Below are 19,872 nucleotides of genomic sequence, written 5' to 3'. Positions count from 1 at the left end.
TACTGATATTAAAAGTCTTTGCCACAATTATGTTACAAAACAGTTTTGTTACAGAATAATAGAATTTTTTGTATTATGGCTGGCATTAAGGCTATAGCCATCTCCTTAAACCCCAAACAGATTATGTTCAGATGAAATGCATGCATGCATTAATAACACACTTTGCACAAAGGAATGTGGATAAAAATCCCCCAGTTTTCCCCAAATTGTTACTTGCTGCCATACTATTTTTCAGCTCACAAACATAACAGGACACTATTAGTTTCCCAGCTATTAGTTTCAGTAATTTTGTTTAAAAATTAAAGTTCTGCGTGACTGGGTTGGAAATCAGAAATGTGCCTAATGTCCTAAGCAGTCAATAATTCTAAGCAAGTGGATACTACAATCAATTCCAGTATTAGGTACAAAAGCAAAACCAGCTTACAGACAGCATATAACTGACAGGTTTCAATACCACTGGTAGTTAAACAGAAATCTTGCCACTGTTAATCAAGAAGCTCCTCTGTCTCTTGTTAAATTCCTCCTTCCATTTGTCACTGTACTCTGCAGAAAACAAGACATGCTGCTTTGCATAAAACAGTTTCAGTGTACAGTGTATCATCTCAAATACATATCTTGGATTTTTGTTTTTACAGATAATGTATAAAAGTGAACAATTTTGATGTACTTCAGCCACTCTATACCTGTATGTATACTCATTTTAAACAGATTCAGAAATTAATCTAAACATACATGCTTTAAAGACATAATAATTTGTCAAATGTCTACAAGATCATTTAAATTAGAGAAATAACATCATGCTCTCCTGAGAAAGATTTTAAAATTCTATCTCTTTGTAAGAAAATTATTTCAATCTGACCCCCCATTACCTAAGTATCTAAAACAGTCCAGGTCATCTCTGGTCTCCCATTCTAGTGTAGCGAATTCTGAGGACATTTTTTCCAATTACCTTATTTGTGCCCTAAACTGGGACACATGCCCAAGTATAATTTAACTATGGAAAAGGTACTTTATGTTCACTCTTCCTGACTAGCAAGTTTGAAGCAGGTGATGCTGTTTCACATATCAAATTTTTACTTATGTCTTTTTCAATCACTGAGGAAATTATAAATTTTATCGTGATGTGTTAAGTGCAGTATACTCAGAGAAAAACAGAATACTCCTTGGATATTTGACAATCAGTTTATTCATCTAATTACTGAGGTAGCACAGGCATGCTGTTAACTCTTCAAGATTTTATAAGAGCTAAAATCACTAGATGGATCCAGCCCCCTCCCTCTTTTCCCGTGACTATAAATTTTACTTCTTTTCTTATTTACTTTCACCATTGAAAAAAGGTCCATTTAAAAAGTGAGCTTACTCACCAGGTGGGTCTCCCAGACATACACAGTTCTAGCTGTAAAGCCACACAGAAGCCTGTTAAGCGGCCTGCTGCCAAGGACTGGCTTTAGATCTATTTATAGCATAAACATGGTGAAGGCCAGATAAGTCTTATTAGCCTGTTTAACAGTTATTTGAAGATTTGTTTATTTAAGATTAAATAAATTAAAAATAACTGCATAAGCCTCAATTTCTTCAAAACATTTTAAAGCTCAAGCAACACCCTATTAAGTTGGTTATCAACACTACTCCTGAAAGCCCTTCACACATTTAGTAACTCCAGAGTATGTTACATTAAAGGATGTAATGAATTCAAACAAACCCAACAATCACAAACAAGCCATTCATTACATCACCTTCTAGTAAAAGCCTGTGTATGCATAGTAAATCAGCAAGACAATTTCAAGAACTAATACCTTTTTGTAACTGGATTTAAATCAGCTAATTTTGGACTTTGGTCCTGGGTCTCAGTAACAGAAGAGGGGCTTAAAATCACAGAGCCATGTGGCTAAAATAGAGATGAGTAAACATTACTGCTGCACAGATGTCATTGCAGGCAAAGATGCAGCTCAGAAAAAGAATAAAATGATGAAAAGACTAAAAAAAAAAAAAAAAGAATCTGGACTCAAGAGTATGCAGTGGGGTGAGAAGGAAGATACTTGAAGAGCATGCCAAAAAAAAGCAAAGAAAGCTCTATTAGAATCACTCATGGCCACATTAGTGTAAATCAAATTAAGAAACAACTTCCTCTCAGGAAACACAAATTCTTGATTCACAATTAAGAAAGCAAAAGAAAAAAAAAAAAGAAAAAAAAGAACAAGCAGAACTGACTATTTATGAACTGCAAGCAGCTGGGCACATTTTGTTACAGGAAATAAAACAATTAATGATGACTCGAGTTTACTATGTCTCACTTTCAATGTGAGGTGTATCTTAGTATAACATCCCACTGGTTTAACATTTCTGTTTAAATTCCACTATCATTTGAAGGGGAGGAAAGGGGAAATCAACTTCATAATTAAACAAAATTAAATAATGGTTCTAAGTTAAGCTCATTTTTTCCACTCCTGTGCAGAAGCATATTCACTTCTGGTTTGGTAAAGGTGGTCCAATGACCTAGTCAAATGTCTACATTAATTCAGTGGAGACCGAAGGGGTAAAAAAGAACACCTTGTACCCAGGCATTTTACCTACTGTTATTACCTCCCTTTGCTATACAAGTCCACATGGAAAATCTATGAGGAACATGCACGTTCATTCATGCTTCAGTGACAGAGGCAGTGAAAGACCACCTTTGAAAAATATTTTGCTTCTTCCTTCTGTTTACAATGCAAAATGAAAGGAGGCTGTGAAGCCACTAAAATTTTAACAATGATTAGGTTTGAAGAACATAACTTCATGCAAACCTTATCCATGCTCACAACTTCTGTTCTTGCAAACATTAACTGCAATGTGGTGTTTAGAAGGGAGAAAATATGAGGATCCTTCTTAGCTGATGCGCTATTGTCTTACACCCTTTTAAAGAATGATTTATTTCAGTTCTGTTACTAGCTTTACAGAGCTAAACACAATAGCACCACACTGTGGGAGAAAGCATCGTCATATATACATAGTGAATGATGCAGCAATCAAGACTTGAGGCATCATAAGAAATGGTTCCAAATGGTTTGGAAGTAGTGTGTGCCCCCCAGGTTTAGGAGGATACCAGATCTGGAATGCTGTCTGGTAACTTTCAGTACTAAATGAAAGATCCCACTTAAGATGACAAACTTAAAGGTATATTACAGCCAGACTTTCAACATATTTCTGATCACAGCAAACCTGAGCATGTAGAACTGTGCACCCCATTCCCACTATTTTTATAAACTGCAAGATATTGAATATAGTACCAGAGGCCATTCCACTCCCAGAAACATCAAAAGCAACCGCGACATGCAAACCTGGGTTGGATCCAATTAAACACTCAAACCTCCAGCCTCCTGCTGAGGAAACTTGCTGCAGAGCTTGTAAAAAACATGAGATGTATCATCTATTTCTCTAAATCACATACACAGAGAATGGTTGAGGTTGGAAGGGACCTCTGGAGGTCATCTGGTCCAAGCCCCCTGCTCAAGCAGGGCCACCTAGAACAAGATACTGCGGACCATCAGCTTTTAAATATCTCCAAGGATGGATACTCCACAAACTCTCTTGAGTAATTTGTGCCAGTGCTCAGTCATCCTCACAGTAAAAAAAAAAAAAAAATCACCTGTTTCCTGTTGTTCAGACAGAGCCTCCTGTGTTACAGTTTGTGCACATTGTCTCTCTCACCTCCCTCCACCTGCTGGTAACACTCCTCCTAAGGCAGCCCAGGATACCATTAGCCCTTCTTTGCTGCAAGGGCACATTGCTGCCTCATGTTCAACTCTGTGTCCACCAAGACCCCCACAGGGCCTGTTCTGCAAAGATGCTTTCCAGCTGGTCAGCCCCCTGCATGTACTGGTGCATGGGGTTGTTTCTTCCCACCTGCAGGACTTTGCACACTTCCCATTGTTGAATGCCATGAGGTTCCTGTCAGCCCATTTTTCCAGCCTGTTGAGGTCCCTGTGGATGGCACCATGACCCTCTGGTTTATCAGCCACTCCTCCCAGGTTGGTGTCATCTGTGACTTTGCTGAGGATACGCTCTGTCCCATTGCCCAGATCACTGGTGAAGATGTTGAAGATAACTGGACCCAGTATTGATACCTGGGATACAATAGTAGTTACTGGCCTTCAACTAGACTTCAGGCCATTGATGAGCATCCTCTGGGCTCAGCTGTTCAGTCAGTTTTCAATCTACCTGTCTGCTCATCCATCCCATACTCTATCAGCCTCTCTATGAGAATCTTATGGGAAACAAGAGTCAAAGACCTTCCTGAAGTCTAGACAGACAATATCCCTTAATCTACCATGATTTTTTTTTTTCATAGAAAAAAAAAAAAAGAAAGATGGAGATGTGCCAACTGCAAGTAGGGACCAAAGGTCCTTGGAAAAAAACTGACAAATTGAACATCCCATTAAATTTCAAACATTTGGCCTATGAGGACAAGCTGAGGAAAATTAGCTTGTATAGCCTAGAGAAGAGAAAGCATAACAGGGTAATAGTCTTTCAACACCTAACAGGTTATCAAGAAGATAGAGCCAAGCTCTTTGCCAAGGTATACAGTGGAAGAATGTGCCACAACAGTCATAGAGAGAAATAGGGAAGATTCCAGTTGGATATAAGAAAAACAGTTTTCCCTAGTAAAATAATTAAACACTGGAACAGGGTACCCAGGGAAATTATGGCTCTCCATCTTTTCTAGACCCAACTGGACAAAGCCTTGAGCAATCTGCTTTGAGCAGATCAGACTGAAGACCTCTCAAGGGCCCTTTAATCTGAAATATTCTAAGAAAGCAATTTTACTTTATGTTTGCAGTGGCCTAAGAACATACATGTAGTGAGCATGCACAGCATAACTCATTCTTTCCCAAAACCTCATTCACTTATCTGAGTCTTCAGGTTTTTTGTTTGTTTTGCCAAAGGAACAATGCAACACAGATCTTATTTATCCATCCTGCTGCCTCTGGACTGATGGGTCACCACATGGGAAAGAAAACTGCCACAGCAACAAAGGCTTAAAGCAATATTCTTCATCTTCACCCATAAATCTTCAGACATTCAAACAGCCCAGCAGCAAGAGAGTTTGTACTGCATTCATACTATATAATACATTAAGCATCTCCAGTCTCATCAGTCCGAGGCAGAGAGTTGACAACCACCTGCTTTTTTCCAGCAGCATAAAGGACAGAAAAAATCTGTGGGGAGGAGGGACAGAGCACCATTTCCTATTGGTAACTGAATATAAACAACTGATCGACACAGAAACCCATCCTCTGACTACATCCATATGCTGGAATCTTCTTTTTCAGTGACAGATAAGACCATCACGCAATTCTAGAGAGACATGAAAAGCTGAGTGGCAACACAATATCTTGCATATTTTTAATAAGGAAATGTAAAAATTACAGTGCCTGATTTCTGTTAAGCCAGTATACAGAAATACTATATGAGCAATGGCTAAATTTTTTATTGTATCTATACAGAAGATTTTTTTACAGAAAAGCAGCGCTTAAGTAGAAGGTAATTTCCAGGTTTATACTTGTAAAATGGGTATTTTTAAATGGCAACATCCTTCTAAGATTCTTTAATCAAGTGCTCGCTCTTTGTAACATACCATCAACAGCAGCGCCGCAAGCTGAATTCTATCCATTGGTAACCTTGTATAATCCTACCATTACTCAAGAAGACTGCAAGGATATGATATAGGAAATCATTGCCAGTTTAACAACCATATGCTGACTTCCATGCAATTCATTCAAGTCTAGAGGGTAGATTTAAAAAGCCACTCTGGTTATAGTATTCACACTGCACATCACAGAAAAGGTGGAAAGAGTCACACTTGCTAATTCGTCCTGGCTAATTTTAAGTTTGCAATACTAACAGGATTCTTTTTGGGTTTTTTCTTAAACCAATGACTTATATGCATCATGTGGAAATGTTAATAAAGAACAAAATATAAAGAATCTCAAGAAGGAGAAACTTAATTCTTTCAGAAGAAAAACAATAGAATTACCAGTATGTGGCTAAAAAATTCACAGGACTCAGAAGCATAATGTTAACATGGAATATATTGAGCACTCAGCTTTAGGAGACTAAAAAAAAACCCAACCTACAAAAAACCCCAAAATGCCAAAAAACCAAAACAAACAAACAAAAACCAAACAAAATGTCTGCTATGACATCAAGATTTAAAAAAAGTCTGACTATCCAAAGGTAAAAAGTCTTCCATTTTCTGAGTTGTCTAAAATTAATAGGTCTGTCAATTGGCAGCGAGTCACCAAATTTTGTCCAATAAACATCTTCAAGCAAGGTTGTACCAACATATAAATACATCGATAATATTTTTAATATATTGAAAGTCTGCACAAACTTTGCATAATGTTATAGTGTTGTATTAAAAAAAACAAATAACTTTTACTAAATTGTGAATTTGTACGTATTCACAAGATAGCTGCAGTAAGACACATGCATACAGGATCAGAGAATCCAACTGGCACAGAGCTGTCAAACCTAGCTATAACCAACTATTTCCTCTGTCAGAGTTGAAGCATGCTTTCATCCCTCACCTTGGCTGTGCGTGCAATTGTTCCCTAACCTGATTTTGTCTGAATGAGTTAGGTTAGCAAGACATAACATCTGAAACATTTAAATTAACCCAGTTCATTTAAAATGAAAGAAGCTGTGCTACACGCACTGGGGACAAGGGGGAAGAAAGAGCAAGAATGAAGATTCAGAAGGAGTCATTTAATCAGTTAAAATATAGGATTAAGAAACAGAGAGAATATAACTTGAGATGGCTGACAAAAGTCAACTGTTACCATGCTCGATTATCCCCTAATTCAGCTTAGTATAGTTTCTGAATTCAACGTTTTGGTTCATAGCTTACTTGAACATATGAATAACCACTACTCTGTTTGCTCATGTGGCTAAATGGCACACAAATAAAGGAATAAATCACTGCAATTAATAAACATTTTACTTAAAAGCCACCAATAGTGGAGGAAGAATTGATGACAATAACCTTGTCAAATATTCTATCCCTACTCATGAAACAATCTTTACACCCTTCTGCCTACTCCACTTTGCTAAAATGGTGTCTCTCACATCTGATTATCACCTCACTAATCCTAATCTTGTCTTTCTTGATTCTGACCTCACTTCCATTCTTCTTCCCCCAGACCTTCTCAGGCACCAGCTGTTGCTTTGCCACAAGCTTTAGCTCAGCTGGGATGTTTTTCCTCTCACCATTACAAACATTCTGTTATTAACTTGTTATTACTTTTTACTTTTCCTTTTCCCTCCCTCAACCCATTTTCTCTGTCCTTGCAGGCTGGCAATCAAAATCCTCCTCCTCTGGTTGGTTATTCAATTTAATTTTTCAAACACAGTTCCTTATTCTTTCCTTCCTATCAACCTATTCTACTCATCCTTTTCCTTCCCTCTTCTTCCCACATTCACTCCTGGTAGGAATCTTCCCTCAGCAGCTTCCAATTCCAACTTCTGTTCCCCCTTTCTCATACTGAAGCAACTGCAAAAGCACTCCTGAGCAGAACTGGGGTGGAGCATGTTCCACTTAAAAACCAAGCTTCCAAATCCACTTGGCCAGGATTTCAATGATTCCTGCCACCTCCCCTTCAGGAACAAAAAAAGGGCATAACATTGAGAAGTTATGCATTTATTTTAAACTATGATTATTTAGTTTTTAAACAAAATGTATACATTTTCACAGATTGTTACAGGAGCTCTAAAATTTGAGGTCCTTCACTTACCAAACACACATAAATAACGAATTAGTCGTATATTTAAGAGTTGTTATGAGAACACTTAGATTTATTATTTTTCTGATGTATTAATCTTATATGTACCAATGACTGCTTTTCCATAAGTTTTTCCATTAAATGTTGTAATTCTGTAATTCTTAACGAGAAAATGAGCTGGTTTTTACACTTTAAATTACCTTTCATTCTCTAGAACATATTTGCTTGTTCTTTTCTACAGTCTTCATTTCTTTGTATTTATCCTTCTTACAGAAGTTTTCTATGTTGAATCTAGAATGCAACTATAATCAATTTCACAGAATTCTAAGAACTTAAGAAGTTAATTTCGTTTAAATATTGACATCTATTCTATATCTTCCTTTTCCTAAGATTTCTTCTGAAGTTGTCTTTAAGACTATTAATGAAGCTTTTCAATTTTTATCTTTACTACTTTCATTATGATGTACCTTATGTCTTTTTATATGAGCTATAAATAGTGTTTTCTATTACTGCATACAAGACAGCTCACCTGAAAAACTGATTAAACCAGTCTGACTCTCCAAAGGGAAAAAACCCCCAAACAAACAAAACACCAAGCCAAAAACCAGCATTAATGAGCTGAACTGTACACAAACAGCCAGAAGCAGCAGATGACACTTCTATGGATATACTGAAATACTAGATGGCTCTAACACTTCTGCTCCAAAGACTTAGGTATTCTTCACTACAGCAGCACTGAACAAGATGAATACACAGCATTAGAGGCTCCAACCTGTACAGTGCAGTTCCCTTCACAGGCAAGAATACAATCTAAATTTCCCACTACCTGTAGCCCTGTAATAGTGTATTCCTGGATAGAGTCACCCAGCTAGAACTGCAGGACTGTAGAGCTCCACATAGTGCCCAGGACACTCAGTCAAACTCAGGTCTCCAACAGGCAGGGCTGGTGCACTAACCATGCACTGGACAAAAGGAAATTGCTTCCTACACTCCCTCCCTGTCCCCCCTCCCCCAGTTTTGATCAAAAGTAACCATGCTTGATGAGCTCTGCACCGAGTTCAAGATATTCTAAAATGGCCAGACTTGACCTGAGAAAGCTTATATGTCAAAACATTCAAGGGTTGAGGAAAAGTTTTGCACTGTCGCCTTCACTACTGCAACATAATGGAGCTCAAACCAATCCTAAGTAACTACCCTCAGCAGATCAGATTTGAGCATGAGTTTGTAGACTTTGCTGAAGCACACTGCTAATTTATTGCTCAAACATGTAAATATCAATTATTTTCAACACCATGTGAAATTAACATACATATGAAGCTTTCAATAAATTAATAACAACAAAATAATACTAAAAAGTGAACCACAGCCTACAACTGAGGTTCTGCTAGGCTTCTGAAAGTAGAATCTGGGCAAAATCCTTGGTCTAAATGTAGCCCTGATTCAACTCTGTTTAACACACAGATGTAGATTTTTTTCCTGGACAGTTTTATTCAAGCAGAGACTGGAACTGACCAACAACTTTAGAAAGTACATTACAGGATTAGTCCTGTACTAGCTACTTCTGTGGGGAAAAAAATTTAAATGACACTTTAGAAATATTAAGCAGTTGTTTTTGTTGTTTTGGGTTGGGTTTTTTTTTTGTTTTATTTTGTTTTTTAATGTAGAACTTCATCACTAGAAACTGCACATTTACTCTTATCAGGACAAAAAGCCCAATGATGAACCCAATGCCATCAAACCACAGGTAAGTTTGTCACAATATAAAACCTCAAACTTTTAATTTGCTTTTATACCCTATAACCCATAAGAGATATGAATATGTTTCAAAAACATCTGCACTGGGGATATTTGGAAGAACATAACCATTTCATTCATCTTAAAGCAGCAATGGCAAAATACTAATTAAGATAAAACTCAGCATCTCAGTATGATTGATAGGTACAAAAAAAGCAAAAATTACATCTTTTGACTGGATAGAACAGCATGAAAGAATTTCAGCAGGTAGTTTTCTCTGAATACAGATTACTTTTCTTATGTAAGGTATCTGACAGTCTTCAGTCTTCGTTGAGACCTTCAGACAAGTTGGGGTGAGGATAGGGGAAGTCACAGAAATGGACTTAAATTCCCGCATAACATCCAGTTACGTTTTGAATAAAAGAAAGTTTGGAGACGCTACAGTAAGTGCATCTACTGGCCCAAGTTTAGATGCAGACAAGGCTCAGTCTTGGCAATGAGTAAGTGACAAAGAGAACTGAGGCATGCATCCTGACGGGTGGTGAAAGCCTTCTGTAGACATGGTAGCAGATCTGACATAGCCTTCTGCAGAGATGTAACTTCAATACAGCTACAACAGGTAGAAAAAATGTCAAGGCTGTACTGCGGGAACCTTCACAGCTGAAGTAATGCAAACACATACTACAAATCAATCAAAGCCTCCTTCCTCATTTTTAAGTTAAAGTGCAACTGAAAGAACTAAAGCAACCATCTGCACACCTCTTGAGATTCAAAATCTTGCTTTTTTTCTCCCCTCTGGGTGCAGACTTGGAATGCAGAATAAACACAGTCTCCTCTATACCTAGGGTATTTTCCCTCTGAATACAAAAAAGGTGATCCTCCCCTGTTATGGAAATCTTACACAACACCAACTGCTACAGCTGAAACCAGATCCTACTATGGCCAAAACCATGAAAAGAGTACTCTAAGACATCTAGAAATCATTTTACATAGTTCATGGATGTCATAGTTCAACCGTATGTCTAGGGTAGCAGCATTTTTTCCTAATGGCTGAGGCACACTTTCAAAACTATCTATTTCCAGTTGATTGCTCATTTCCTATCTTAAGGAGAAAGGACTCCCTTCATAAGGTTAGAAAACTCCATCTTTACAGTCTTTCTGCAAGAATCTACCCCCAACAACGCTTTAAAACCATTATTTTATTATTGAGAGTCTAGTTTGAATGTGGTTTCAAATACAAGTTGGAGGACAATTATGCCAAACTAAAAGAAGTTTTTTAAAAATATGTATATTCAAAACTTCTAATGATCTTCTGGTCCTCCTCTTTCTGGGCTTTTTTGGAACCTTCAAGGAAGGTGCTGGCCTGGTTCTCAACAAAATAGTTTCTGCACATGGGATACTCAAGGGATAGATAAATCTCTTTACTATATGACACTCCTCTGTGACAAACTAGGCTCCAAATATCACACATTCCATGCATCGCTAAGGTAGCGTCACTGAAAGGGAGTCAACACCAAAAGCCCCCTCCCTCACTAAGGTTTTCCAGCACGTGACAACCACATGTTGGAAGCAGAAGATTTTCTGAGAAGTATTTGCCAAAGAGGTAAGAAAAATTGATATCATCTGTACTTTCCTTCTGAAAACAAAGACATGTAATCTTCTGATAACCTGGTTTCCTGGGCTAACTGTTTTCATGGCTGTTCATACAGCAATTTGCTTTCTGGTGCTCCTATCCAGGTAAGGATGAAGGTTTTAAGAGTAATTGTTCTGTAGTTGGAAAACTGGCCAAAATTCCTGACGAGAATGACTCAGTGGGAAACTTATGAAAGGGGAGGGGGCAGAGACAGACACTTTTTAATCCTGATTATTTTTTTCAGTCTAGTTTAGGCCCCAAAACAGTAAGAACATGAACAAAAATGACAAGGAGGGGGGGAACACATCTGAAGGAACACTGCTTGACAGATTTTTTTTTTTTTTTATAACTTAACTATATACATTTTACTATGAAATGTAAAAATCTATGAAAGTGAACATTTACACAGAAGCAATTCTCTGGACAAGATGAAGATGAATTTGATCTGCAATATTAATATTGTGAACATTTTCTGCTATTTGCTGTCAACTTCCTCACAAGGAAATAATTCCCATTTTACAGAATTATCTATGTGAATCTGTAGGACTTTCATCTACTACATAAATATTACAAACTGTTTACGTAGACCAATGTGGACTATAATTTAAATAAACTGTTTTTATGACAACTGTCTGACTACAGTTAGAATCTTCTACTACTAGACATATTTTCTCAAGAACGTAAATCAAGAAAACATTTTAACTGATGAAAGAGCATATGCTAATCAATTTTAATTAGCAAGTCACCTCCAACATAATACTGAGAAGCTGAACATGATTTTTTCAGTCCACTCTGAATGGCACCAAACATTCATAAATACACTGACAGTTTTGGATACTGGATCATTCCGACAATATCATATTTACCTTGTTAATTACTAGCTTGCTAACACTGAGCAATAGCCCTTCCCAACCTACCTGTTAGAAAAGAGGAGGTAACAGATTACATATGCTTTACTGAGAAACAGGACTAGGGAGGATACAGAAAACATCTGAAATAACTGGGGGAAAAAAAGGAAACCCACCAAAAAATAAAGGATACTTTCACATTAGATCAATACTTTCTCATTCCTACTGTACTCATTAAGTATGCCAGGATCAAAAATTTGCTCCTGAGCAAGATACTGAGCATATCAACTCAGCTCATATCCATTAAAGCAGACATGAATAAGGGGTTTTTGCATGTTTCACAGGGTCTTAACTCCAAATAAGAAAAACACTTAATTAGCACTTGGTGAATTTGGACTTAGCACACCTTTGTGCATTTCAGCCTCTCCAGAGAATGCTGATCAAAAGATTTTTGCATGTTGTTAAGGAACAACATATTTTGAATGTTTATAAACAACAATTTTCCAAACAGTATTTAAGCCGATAGGATGGAAGATCATATTTATGTTTACTGGAAGTGAAGGAGAATGGGAGGAAAAGCCAAAGAATTTACCACCAGCCCATTTACATATGGATATAGGTTAAAAAAAAAAAAAAAAGTACAGTGTTGATATCATCTCTCATGTACTAACAGGGCAGGATCACACTCCTTCAAACGAGCTTACTGGCATAATGTTTTCCACAGAACTCCTGTAGAAGACATGTTACAGTTTCAGACTTGGGAGACAGGACTTACCAGCCAAAGTAGGGAGGTGATAGTCCCCCTGTACTCTGCACTGGTGAGGCCACACCTGGAGTATTGTGTCCAGTTTTGGGCACCTCAATACGAGAGGGATATTGAGGTGCTGGAGCGAGTGCAGAGGAGGGCAATGAAGCTGGTGAAGAGCCTCGAGAACAAATCCTATGAGGAGAGATTGAGGGAGCTGGGACTGTTCAGTTTGAGGAAGAGAAGGCTGAGGGGAGACCTCATCACTCTCTACAGCTACCTGAAAAGACATTGTAGAGAGGTTGGTGCTGGTCTCTTCTCACAGGTGATTAGTGACAGAACAAGGGGGAACGGCTTTAAACTCCAACAGGGGAGGTTCAGACTGGACATTAGGAAAAAATTTTTCACAGAAAGAGTGGTCAGACAGTGGAATAGGCTGCCCAGGGAGGTGGTGGAGTCACCATCCCTGCATGTGTTTTAAGGGTCATTTAGATGAGATGCTGGGGGATATGGTGTAGGGGAGAACTTTGTAGAGTAGGGCTGGTGGTTGGACTCGATGATCCCAAGGGTCTTTTCCAACCTGAATGATTCTATGACTTTCTCCCTTCCCTTGGAGGCTTTTATTTCTGGAAGTAACAGGACCTTGAACATAGGCAGTAGGCTGCAAGTTTCAATTTCCTGAGATTTCAAGAGTTATCCTGTAAAACAGCATCAGATTAACAAAAGTACTAGGGAGGAAAAAAGAATAATTTTTAATCATTCTTTTGAGGACCACCCCCCCCCCCCCCCCGAGCCACACAGATTAGATAAAGTAGAAAAATATTTTCTGCTCACTACAGCATACAGGCAAGATTGGAGCAAGTTTGTACTTATTAGGTATAAAACATGCTTATGTGCTGAAAAACCCTTCTTCTCCCCCAAAGTGATTGCGTAGGTAAGCATGGCTCCTCAAACAAGAAGGCCAAGATCTTATTCCCCTCTGGTAAGAAAAGATTAGGTAAACTTCCTTCTTCCACATATGCTCACAGAGGCACAATTTGAGTGCGGAGAACTACCTCTCTTTCTTGAATTCTAGGCACAAGCAATGAAGCAACAAAACTTTACTCTTTTCATGCTGCAGAGGCAAAGATAACCTGCTAAAAGAAAAGCACCTTCCCCTGAAGCTTTTACAAATATTATGGGAAAAAAAAAAAAAATGCAGCATCACATGAAGTACCTGAACTGTCATCAGGATTTTCAGGAGACAGTAACAGAGCAGGTTACTGTGTACCACTCTCTCTAAGGAAAACAATCCAGGTCCCAACACTACAGTCTGCAGTTGGCTGCAGATTCAAAGATAAAACTGTAATAATGACACTTTTTCAAAGGTTCTTGTAACTATGAGGACTAGTGAAACTTTTTGTTAGCTTTGATTTCAGAAACTGAAATTGTAGTTTGATTCTGCAGCAAGCCAGTTTCCATGGGTGGAAAATTCTGATTGACGGATATCCTACAGTCTGTTGGGAGTGAGTCTGAAGAAAACTAGACAAGATTTCAGTGTAGGCCAGCATGTACAGTGTGAAACAACATATAAAAAGTATTTGTATGAAAAAGAAGTGGAAGGCAAAGTGAGGAAAAAAAGCCAGAAAGAAGCTTTGGCAGAGCTACCAAGTAGCTTTATATTATAAAAGAAACACTGAAAGAATGAAAACTGGCAGAGAAACCCTTAAAACATTAAGGTATATTGACACAAATTGGAAGTAAAATGTTGGTACTGAAGAGATTAGCAAAAAATAAAACTGTTCTATATTCATTAACCAACAGAGAAATCAGAGTCAGATCCAGTATAATCTTTTCTTCAAGACATTCTGAAAGCACTCAAACGTGGAAGGAGGAAGATGAACAGAACTACTTTTTAAGAAAGCTATAAATATGCATAAAAGACACTACATACATCTCTAAAGCCAAACTATAATCTTTCTGAAACACCTCTTAAAATTACAGAAAACAAACCAAGATTAAAAACTTAAGGTATTGTATCATAGTAAGAACAGTAACAGGAGTGTGACTTGCAAATTTTTAACAGCCAAAATGAGAGCAAAATGTGCTGCAAATTTGCTTATTAACTACAGCTGTATCTGAAGATAAGGCAAGGAAGAATACAAGGTATTTCTCTTTAGAGAAACTCTCTAACGTTTTCTAAAGGAAATAAACATGACAGCTATTTTCTTCACTGATACAGGCTTTACAAAACAAGTTCTTTTAACAGCAGTCAGTCATGAAATCTGGCCAAAATTTGTCTTTTTAAGAGTACAGATGAAAATGTAGGACCAAACAGCAGCTCAAGATAAATTTCATCAAGAAACTAGAGATGGCAGCAAAGTCTCAAGCTATCAATTGAGAGTAAGAGAAAAAGTTAAATGAAAAGGAAAGTTCTGAATAATTCTTACAGCTTTGTTCAAACAGTAAATATTTCAGGTTTTTTTTTCTTTCCCCTTTTTAAAATAGTGACAAAAAAATGGAAACTCATTAGAAAAAACACGTATAAACCACAGCAAGGCATTATTTTTAAATGCAATGACTTCACAGATCAATTTTTAGCACATGTAAGAAAAACCATTCTAAAACCGTTTTCAACAAAATATGCATGTTTAAATCTACCATGTATTAATAATATTCTCAGAAGTCACCACTGATTTCTGAATGTTCCCGCCATGTATCTGAAACCACATTTCAGGAAGGTATTATTCTCATGTTTTTCCCCAGCTTTGCAACTGTAACAAGGCTCAGTTCAGGAAGAGAATTTTCAACTCTTAGTTTTCTGCAATACTTTATTTAAAAAAAAAAAAGAAAAACACCAACATTAGCAATATCAGAAACTAAGCCCTATACTGAAAACCAACAAATATTCAGAGGGAAAGAATCACAGACATTTCACGAAGTGATCTCACCTTTCTGCTAAATTGCATCCCTGAGAATACTCTAAAATTCTACACTTCTGAGTTTCTTGTTTAATTCTAAAACAAAAAGATCCTAGAGTGTTTGAAAAGCACTGTCTCAGCAGCAACAAATTGCTCAGTATCTTATAACTAAGAAGAATACCCAAATCAACAGCTCTGCTACATATTTTACTTAGCTACTAACTGGGACATGGTCTCAGAACCAACCTGCCAATCCACGTCCAGCGCAGTGGCAGCTGCTGCTCAGTCATCAGTGCTTGGAACATTCACTCTGAAACTGGGAGGCACATATGCAAGTCCCTCCCTAATATACAGCACCTGAAAAATCACTCACCAGGCTAGAAGATATGGGAAACAAAGGTATTCTCAACACTCCCAGCTGATGTTTTATGAAATAATTTAATATTCACCAGATCACTAAGGGAAAAGACACATCTATGATGATCACACTCACTAAGCAAAAAGAAGAAATCTGATTCCCAGTCCCTGTTCTGAGAGAATTGTAAGTATTTCATACACACAACACAAGGAAGCCAACTCTACAGCCAGCAATCTATTTGAAAACATTCCCTAACCAGCAGAGCAAACAGACAATTCAGACTTTTGAAAACTTCAAACAACTAAGAATCTAAAAAAAGAAGTTACATCTGCAAGGGTTGAGAAAGTATCCTGTCTCAATGGCAGCTATGAAGTATTGAATACTTTCCAATTGGAAGTGTCTACAGCTGATAAAAAAACCTGACACACTTGAGATCCAAGATTAGAGAAAGAACTCCTGATATTTTAAGCACCCTGTTTACTTTATGCTTTTAAAGATAATTGAACCTTAAGGGCTGAACATCCGAGAAACCCAGCCAACAGGTAACCATGCTTTCCACAGAGGAAAAAGTAAAAAAAAAAAAAAAGAAAAAAGAAAAAAGAAAAAAGAAATAAACTTAATCTAATAGCTGTAACTGAGCAAAACAGTTGTCTGACCTTCATTTTTGAAAGCCCCTTTTGTTGCTTTCATCTCTGTAGTGCTGAAGCTCTGGAATTAAGACGCTTGCAGGAACACACTAATAAAGAGATTACCTCTAGTTTGAGGGCTGCAGAAAGGAAAACAGTGTTTTCTGTAAGCAGAAGTTGGTACTTTTTAATCTAAACTTGATCTAGGTATACTACACAGAACTTCTCCTAAAACAATAATAATAATAAAAGCATAAAATATTTTAACTGAAACAAGTTCTTGATCAAAGCAATCAATAAATTTTAAATTTAGGCTTTGAGCAAAACAAAATTTCAAAAAAGGTAACTCAAGAAAATTTTGGGGTTGAATTTCTTGAATTTTCTTAAATATGCTACCATATTTGCACATAATCACATCAGAACCAAATCAGAATCAAATCAGAAATTTGGTTTCTACAAAAATTAGAAGCACTCACAAACATTAAGTATGCTTGTGTTTCAGAGTACATCCAACTGATAATATTTATGTCCTGAAGGACCCAACAAAATACATGCACACTTGAAGAGCATCTAACCATGTTGTACACTAATATGCTTCAAAGAGTTAATTCAAATATTCAAAAAATAAAAATCCCATATTTACAGTTTCCTTCTTAACTTTAATTTGACTCTGTTGTGTATCCAATTTAAATCCTGAATGAGGTGAGGTCCTGACGTAAAGCTAGTGCCTGGTTTTAATTATGTGGAATGTCTGTGTGTAGAAAGAAGAAGCAAATTAAGAACATAGAAGCAACTAAGTGTGATTTTTTTGTGGGTGTTAATAATAGTTTATTAATTTGCAACTTGTTTTTCTTCCTTAAAAAAAACCCTCCAAAAAACCCACACTTTTCCCCTTTTTCCTCTTCTTTCCTTACCATTTTCTGGATTATTGCAGGAAAGAGTCTGGAGGTTATTTTTCTGCTTACTATCCAAAAAAAGCCAACCATGCTTTAAAAAACAACAAAGTATTTTATGATATGGCCTTAGGTGAGGAGAGGGGTCCTACACACCTTCTCTCTCTCCATCCCTGTCTTCCACCTTGAGCTAGTCCTGACCACACTGTAGGTCTAGTCAAGCCAGTGAAAACAGCAGAACAATAAGCCATTCAACAAGTGAACATTTTTGTAGTGCACCTGGCTTATATAGATCAGATGAATGCTAAAGCTGGCACAGAGGAAGGGTGGATCACGCAGGGCATGGAAGCACATGAAGAGAGCGAGACCTCCCTCTTCCAGCAGCAGCAAACTTAATTCACAAAAGCTCACATCACAAAATTGCACTCGTATACTCCTGCAGTGCCTCACACAGGGGCAAAAAGAGGAGCAATGCTACTACTGCCATGTTTACAGAATTCATAGACCAGCTACAACTTGACACAGCTCTCCTTCAGGAATCATACTTAAAAGAGGCTGCAGGATTATGGAAATGCAGGATTTTGCTTCAATTCCCGCCCTGGTTAGCTGCTCTGCAGCTAGACCAGCACTGACCAGACAGATGTTTTCTCTAAATCCATCTGAACCCAACCTATCTGGTCCTGCTGGATTCAAGTCCAACCCTGGCAAACCTAAAGAGCTCCACAAAAATATGTTCTGTTTCAGGAAAAGTCACTAGGTCAGATCAGTACTGATGCAGGAGAGATCCTATCACTAAAATATACCATTCCCTACATTTTTTTAATCTTTCCAGGCTACCCTCACCCCCAGCTTCTATATCACCTTTTCCTAACCAGTAAGAGGGGGGTGGAGGGGTTGTTTGGAGAACGGTAGATAAGATTACCTTGCTTTTTCACTGTCCCTTCCATTCACAAGTGTATAGATCCCTCTAATCCAGTGTACATTAGAGCTTTCCCACTAGTCAGAACTGTTCCCTCTCTGTTCAGCATCGGGAATAACATCTGGAGCCAAAAAAAAGGAGAAAAGTGGGCAGCTGACAACTCCATTTGTAGCAACAGCTGCAAGATTTCCCTGGAGCAGGGTGAAAGTAAAGTAATAGTAGAGAAGACCCTTTTGGCTGGCTTCTCTAAGCTAGAACATCAGGAATGCAGCCAAAGTTTTTACTTATAGACCCTCTCCCCAAAACAAAATTGAGAGAATAAAGAAGATAGAGGAATATGTCTAAAGATCTTGTCAGGACAAGTTAAAATTCCCTTTAGGAGAAATACTACGAACTTTTTTCTTTTGATTTGTGGGTTGGTTTTTTTTGTTGTGGATTTTTTTGCTTTTTTCCTCTGAAAGAGCAATAAAGTACTCCATCAAAAAGGCAGAAAACTTGAGGGGAAGTTTCGGGGTGAAAAATGATGAACCGGGCACCACCTTTGTAAAGGCTTTTTTTTTTTTAAAAAAAAAAAGATAACAGCTCCAATACTGGGAAAGTCCATAACGAATGCTGAAGGCACAAAAGAAAAATGTATACTGTATGCACCCACATAAGAAGATAGCCAGAGACAGATTTCATAACGTTCTGAATATCTTAAAGGTCACTGTATCTGAGAAGCCTCAGCCTCACTACAGTCAAGACTCTTCCTTTTCTCCTTACCCCTAGAGCCCTTCGGATCAAAAAATTTCCAGATGTGAACTACCTTCCAAACCCTGGTAACAGTGAGTTTAAATGAAGTCACAAGTCACCTAAGAATCATGTGTTCCCTAGAAAAGGCACACTTTAAAACTGTAAGGGTTTCTCAATCTCAACTACAGCAGAACTGACACTTTGATGAGATAAAACTAGTTTTTCAACTTAGCTGCAAGTGCTTCCTAAACACTTCCTAAACTTTCTTGAAGTGAAACAGATCATATTTTATACCAGTTTAAATGCCCATATAGGACTTATACCCCAGCTTTTACTTCCAAAAATTTTGTTCAGAGGCAAGTTCTTTATCGCTTTCTTAATTCACATATGCTAGGAAACTTATTCAGTATTAAATGCTATGAGTAACTGCTTATGTCTACATTATCCAAAAAAGAAAATGGGAATATTGGTCAAAAATTAAATTGGAGTACCTGCAAGCAGTTAAACATGCCATTGGGCAGCCAAAGAAACAGGTGAAGGAGCCAAGTGAAAATCTATCTAACCAAATGCTATTTAGAAATCTCTGGTGGAAGAGGCTTAAGGGGCACACAGTGAACTTTGTAAGTCTGTAAAAACTATGCATCAATTATAAATGTCTTCACAAAATATTGACAATACAAGAATTCTGACAAATCCTAAGCCTGAAAGGAGAGTACAGCCCCAC

At 37.6% G+C, this 19,872-nt stretch overlaps 1 protein-coding gene across 16 annotated transcripts in view; it reads right to left on the bottom strand.

The window, feature by feature from the left end:
* CASK (calcium/calmodulin dependent serine protein kinase) overlaps positions 1-19,872 on the bottom strand; it is a 225,904-nt gene that overhangs the window by 200,678 nt on the left and 5,354 nt on the right. Inside the window, exon 1 of one of the 16 annotated variants that reach the window (XM_074858510.1) lies at positions 425-481. The exons of the other annotated variants lie outside the window; for them this stretch is intronic. The gene's annotated coding sequence lies outside the window, so the exon portion shown is untranslated. Of the gene's footprint in view, positions 1-424; positions 482-19,872 lie in introns of those variants that run through there. 16 annotated transcript variants of the gene reach the window in all.

This window comes from Strix uralensis, chromosome 2, assembly GCF_047716275.1.
Source record: "Strix uralensis isolate ZFMK-TIS-50842 chromosome 2, bStrUra1, whole genome shotgun sequence".
Lineage (NCBI taxonomy): Eukaryota > Metazoa > Chordata > Aves > Strigiformes > Strigidae > Strix > Strix uralensis.
Note: the sequence above shows the minus strand (reverse complement) of the source record. Positions and strands in the feature narration are given on the sequence as shown.